This window comes from Phascolarctos cinereus, unplaced genomic scaffold (genome assembly GCF_003287225.1).
Source record: "Phascolarctos cinereus isolate Bilbo 61053 unplaced genomic scaffold, phaCin_HiC Scaffold_9;HRSCAF=440, whole genome shotgun sequence".
Taxonomy (NCBI): domain Eukaryota; kingdom Metazoa; phylum Chordata; class Mammalia; order Diprotodontia; family Phascolarctidae; genus Phascolarctos; species Phascolarctos cinereus.
This window is the reverse complement of record NW_027556402.1, coordinates 248,981,174-248,987,650: the sequence shown is the minus strand read 5'-3', so window position 1 is coordinate 248,987,650 and position 6,477 is coordinate 248,981,174.

The window sequence follows — 6,477 nt, the reverse complement described above, 5'->3', positions numbered from 1 at the left end:
GCCTGTAAGGATGAGCGGGCATGAGAGGTTCTCAGCCCAAGTCTAAAATTTTATATTATAAGATCCATTTCAGGAAGGAAGAAAGCAAAGATTTATTAAGAGTTCACTATGTGTTGGGCACTATACTAGGTGCTGAAGATACCAGAAAAGCAGAAGGAAAGATGGTCTCTGCTTTCGAGGATTTACATTCTAAGGAAGGAAGACAGCCCACAAAAGGGAGCTAAAAGGCTGTATTGGGGGAAATGAAATTACTCTTTGAAGGGTGTACCTTCACTCCTCATCTCCCATCCATCAGGATTTTAAAGTGGAGAAGTGAGGAACAGGATCAGGAGGGCTTTGTTTTTAGGTCCCTTCTAGTCTGACATTCTATGTTCTAAGGTGCCTTCTAGTTCTTGTGTATTGTGTGTGTGTGTGTGTGTGTGTGTGTGTGTGTGTGTGTGCGCGCGCGCGAACGTTTGAAGGTCCTGTCCAGTTGTGACATTCTATGTTCTGTTCTGTAGCTCTGATATTCTAGACAGATGATAGATAGATAAACAGGTAGATGGATGGATGGATGGATGGATGGATGGATGGATGGATGGATGGTTGGACAGACAGCTAGATAGACAATAGATGGATGAATAGATAAGCATTTATTAAGCTCTTACTGTGTACTAGGCATTGTGTTAAGTGCTGTGGATACAAACACAAAAACCAACAGTCTCTGCTTTCAAGGAGCTTACATTCTTATGGAAGAGACAACATATAAATAGGAGCTGGAAAGTGGGGGTGGAGCACCATGATTTGGAGCTGCAGCCTGGGAAGAAAAGTAGGGGCTTGGTTCTGAAGGAAGTAAAGCAAAAGGGCCAGAGTCCAGGGTAATTCCAGGGACAATGTACAGGTTTCTGGTGGGGCTGATTGCAGAAGTGGAGGTGACATGGCTTGGAGTGGGTGGGCAAGAAATCTTTCTTCTAAGGTGGCTTCCATCTGTGACATTCCATACTTTATGCTCTAATGTTCCTTGAATGTTCCATGTCCTAAGGCCCCCTCCAGCTCTGACATTTTATGGATTCCTAAACTAGTCCTAAGCTAAGGAAGAGAGTAGAAAATTATATCATATCATAATATTTGAGGAAGTGAGCAGTAAAGTCTGGAAGCCTGCTTGGTTAGATTCCATTAGCCCAAAGTGTAAAAGCTGGCTGCTAGACAATCACTTCCTCAAGTTGCTTAGATGGGGAGAAGAGAGAAGGAAGCCTGGCTGCTTTCATTCCTTAGTCCAATAACTCCTCTGAATGTGGCAAGCATTCTCTGCCAACTACAGAGAGAGGAGGGATTTGGTTGAATAGTGTTGGTCTGTGTTAGCTGCTCAAATCAGAAGTCAGTAAAATATGAGTTTGGCTCAGAGACTGTTGATATTTCCCGTTTTGTCCTAGTGAATAGTTTTTAAAGAAAATATATAGTATTAGCAAAGGCTGCAGGGTCTGCAAAGATTGATAGTGAAACTGAAGCCCAGTAGTTTTATTATAGCAAAGGACTTTGAGTACCAGCAGCTTAAGATGTGCAAAGTAAAATCCAGTGAATCGTTGACTTGCTAATCACTGGATCATAGATTTAGAGTTGGAAATTAGAGACCATCTGGTAAAATCTATCATTTCTTTTGTGTGTCTCCATGTTTTTATTTCTCTCAAGCTGGTGACACACACAGGCAGCCAGTATAGAACTGGGCTTATTTTGGGGTTTGGGGTACAGAGTTATATGTCGTTCAAAGAGTAGGTGTTCCCAAGGAGTGCCGGTCAACTCTGATTGGTTAACACACTGGAAAGTGAGCTATATTAAAATGAGGTATATGACTAAAATGAGGGGTATGTGACTTAGGTCACCTAAATCTTGATCAAAGAAACATCAATTTCCATATCACCTGTCTTGGCAATAGGGAGAATCAACATTTTCCCAGATGTGTCTCAGCAAACCCAACAAGCAGGAATATACCCACCAGCCCAGGATAAGGAGAATCTGCAAGAAGAGGGATGGGGGAAGCTCTGAGTCTCTAAGATAATGATTACTAAGAAAAATAATTTTTCACGTTCTCCCACCTGCAAATCTATCATTTTTTTTTTTTGCAGAAGTGGAAACTGAAGTTCAGAGGACAAGTGATTTACTCAAGGTCATCCAGCTACCAAATAGTAGAGTCAGAATTTGAACTCAGGGCTTCTGGCTCCAAATCTACTAACATACTACATGTGATAGAAAAGAAGGCAAGTGAGGGGAAGGGGTCCCAAGTGAAAGTTATGAAGAGCTTCTGGCCATTTCTTGGGCTCCCATACTTGGCAGCATCTAAAGATTTTACAACTTGGGTACCTGGAGCTCTTCCCTCCCTGATATCCCTAAGGGATTCTCAGGCTATCTCCTCACTCTCCTCAATGAGAAGCTGGCAAGCATCTGCCTGGGCACCCAGCTACACCCTGTGTGCTCCTGATTGGTCAGTTTCCAGAAAGATAAATGGAACACAGGGGGGAAAACTTTCTGTTTACCTTGCAAGGTGTTCCAATGTCACCAGAGCATTTTGGGCAATGCTTCTTGTGTCTGATGTTGATAGGTAGAGCCAGTATTTTTATGATAGCATTGGGAGGTAGATAGTTGACTTCTTGCCAATTGTCTTCATCAAAAAAGATAAGAATATGATTAGTAGCAACAATAATAATCAACAAGCATTTATTATGAGCCCACTGCAGGCTTTATAGTAGTTGTTAACTGGAAACAGGAAAACAAAAATGAAGCTGTCTATGCCCTCAAGGAGCTTACATTCTAGCAAGGGAGATCACATTTCATAAATAAATGCTGTGGAGGGCTTTAAAAAGTGAAACGGGAGATTATATTTTATTCTAGAGGCAATAGGGAGTCACTGGAGTTTATTGAGTAGGGGAATAGCATGAAGAGACCTACACATTAGAAAAATCACCTTGGCAGCTTTGCAAAGAATGGATTAGCATGGGGAGTCTCCCTTGAGGCAGGGAGACTAAATAGGAGGTCATTGCAATAGTCTAGGTTGATGGTGACCATGTAAATAGAAAGAAAAGGATGGATGTGAGATATTGTGGAAGTAGAAAGGCAAGATTCCTGCCAAGTGATTAAATACGTAGGGTAAGAGAGAGTGAGGAGCTGAGAATGATATTAAGGTTACAGATCTGGGTGACTGATTGGTGGTGCCCTAATGGAAATAGGGAAATTCAGAAGTGGGGAAGGCTTGGGGGTCATGGGAGAAAATAATGAGTTCTGTTTGGGATATGTTGAGTTTGGGTACTCATCAGCTATTCAGTTCAAAATATACAGTAGGCAGTTTTCTGGAGCTCAGGAGGGAGACTGGGACTGGGTATATAGATCTGGGAGTCATCTAAGTAGATATAATCATTAAGCACATGAGAACTGATGAAGGTGCTGAGTGAGAGAGTATACAGAGAGAATAGAAAATAGCCCCAAGAAAGGGTCTTGGGGTGTGCCAATGTTTGGAACATGTTGTGCATGGTGAGCCAGCAAAGGACACTGAGAAGTGAGAGAGCAATATGTCGAACATCTAGAGTAGTGAGCATCCAGGAGGAGGATGTGGATAACCTTGCCAAATGCTTCAAAGATTGGGAAGACTGAGAACTGAGAAAAGATAACAGATTTGGCCATTTGGTTCATAGGTAACTTTGAAGAAAGCAGTTGCAGCTGAGTGCTAAAGCCAGCTTGCAAAGGGGTGAGAAGTGAGTGAAAGGAAAGTCAAGTTAAGGTACATTGATTAAGTGCCTACTATGGGCCAGGAACTCTGTATATGGCTTTCTCAAGGAGTTAAATTGTGAAATGGAGGAGAGATAGAGAATGATAGGTCAAGGAAATGGTAAAGTCTAGTGAGGCTTTCTTTTTTTTTCAGGATGAGGAGATTTGGACATGTTTGTAGGCATCAAATAAGGAGCCAGTAGATAGGAAAAGGGTGTGTGTGTGTGTGTGTGTGTGTGTGTGTGTGTGTGTGTGTGTGTGTGTGAGAGAGAGAGAGAGAGAGAGAGAGAGAGAGAGAGAGAGAGAGAGAGAGAGAGAGAGAGAGAGAGAGAGAGAGAGAGAGAGACTCAATCAGACAGACACACATAAAGAAAAACAGATAGGGAGATTCAGGGGATTGGTAAATTATCTTCTGCTGGAGAAGACTTGATGGGATCTGGGATCAAGTGTATGTGCAGAGGGCTTGACCTCGGCAAAAGCTTTTGAGATGTAGAGAAGGGGAGAAGAGGGCACTCAACCTCAACAAATCCCAAACTGCCCATCAATTGAGCTCTGTTCACAGTAATGAGATCCTTGGCTGAGGGAGAAGAGGTAGGAAATGGAGTGGGAGGCTTGTAGAAAGAAGAGGTTTGGAACAGTGTCTGTGGGGAGTGGGATAAAAATTCAGTTGTTGTTGAGTCATTCAGTCATGTAGGACTCTTTGTGACCCCATGGACCAATGCATGCCAGGCTCTTCTATTCTCCACTATCTCTCTAAGTCTGTCCAAGCCATTGATCATTGTTTCCATGACAATATCTATCCATCTCCTCTTCTGCCATCCCCTTTCCTTTTGCCTTCAATCTTTCCTAACATCAGAGTCTTTTCTAAGTCTTCTCACTATGTCGCCAAAGTATTTGAGTATTTGACCTTCAGTATTTCACCTTCCAGTTGAATAGCCTGAATTAATTTCTTTAAATATCTATTGAGTTGATCTCCTTGCTGTCCAAAGCACTCTCCAAAACCACAGCTGTAAGTATGATTCTGTGTGCTTAGCTCTCCTTATAGTCTATCTCTCTCAGACTTGCTGTGGGGGTCCAGGTCAGAGTAGATAATATAATTTTGTAGTAGAATCAGCCTGCTTGACTTGATTTTGTTATTCAGTAACACACCAGAGAAGAGGAGGCTATTGACAGCCGGAGCAATCCAAGGTTTGGGTTTGGTGAGGTGTTCACAAAAATAGGACAGGAGGGAAAAAAGATTTGGAACCATTAAGTGTAACAAGCATAAGATAATAAATGAATGAACGAAGTGCTTCCTATGTGCAAAGCACTGGGAATACAAATAGAAAAGTCAGCTAGTCCCCGACTCCAATTCTCCCATTCTAATGGGGGAGACAACGCATATAAATCACGTAGAAATGTCCCATGGTCCTTAGGATGCAGCAGCACAGCAGATGGTAATGCCTCTTATTTAACGTCATTTCTTTATGGCTCAGGAGGAAAAAGTGAGGCTAGTGACTCTGCACAGCCCTCCCTCACTTAAATCCAATTCACCTACAGGTCATGGCATCACTTCCCTGATGGTCCTTTTCTTTTCTTTTCTTTTCTTTTCTTTTCTTTTCTTTTCTTTTCTTTTCTTTTCTTTTCTTTTCTTTTCTTTTCTTTTCTTTTCTTTTCTTTTCTTTTCTTTTCTTTTCTTTTCTTTTCTTGGCAATTGGGGTTAAGTGACTTGTCTAGGGTCACACAGCTAGTAAGTGTCAAGTGTTTGGTCTGTGGCTGGATTTGAACTCAGGTCATCCAGACTTCAGCGCCGGTGCTGTATTCACTGCGCCACCTACCTGCCCCTCCTGGTGGTCCTTTTCGAGATAGAAGGACAGACAATGACAACAACAACAACTTTTTCTTTATAGAAGCTGTTATTGTGAATTAGCTCTCTTGCCAAAGGTGACAAAATAACAAAAAAAGGTCTTAATTTGGGGATGTTATTTAATTTTTTTCTTTTTGAAATACCACATAGTCCAAAAAGAATGGTCATTTATAGCACAGAACTAATTTACAGTCAACTCAACCCTTAATCATGCTTTGTGGTTTAACTGGGGGGAAATTCTGTGCTCTTTTCTTCACCTGGAGTGGGGCTCTTCTCTCCCACCTTCCAGTTGGTTCCAGGGCTATTTCCCCTAGTTGCTGCTGGGCATCCTGTTGCACCAGCTTCTCTTGTTTCTGTCCAAGTAAGGGCAAAATTAGGAGGAATTGGGACAAGGCATAGTGGGAGAAGGCTGAAGGTGAAATAAATGAGTTAAAATAATACTCAAATGCCTTTTTTTTTAAAGGTTATCTTCACTATGACTCCCTTCTCCCTCAGCAGGGTAAACTGAGTTGACTGTTACTACTGGAATTCCCTCCCTTCCCCAAGAAAGTTGTTATTTATTTACATAGAAAAAATATTTCCTGATTGTTTTCCAATGTTCAAATACATTAATAGTCTGCATTTACACAGTGCACTCCAAAGATCAGGAAACAGAAGGATCCCACTGCTCTCTGACAGCCATGACTGATCAACCCAACAGCCTTCTTTAGATGACTTCTTTGCCATAACCTAAGTTGTAACCTTGTGACAATAAGGAAATACAAGAGGAAGTAGATTAAATAAGTCAAATAGGTTTTCAATGTTTCTGAATAGCAATTTCATCCAACTAAACAAATCAATAGCATTTCAGTATGGCTCCTTTAAGAGAATAAGGCATTGACCTTACTTTTAGAATG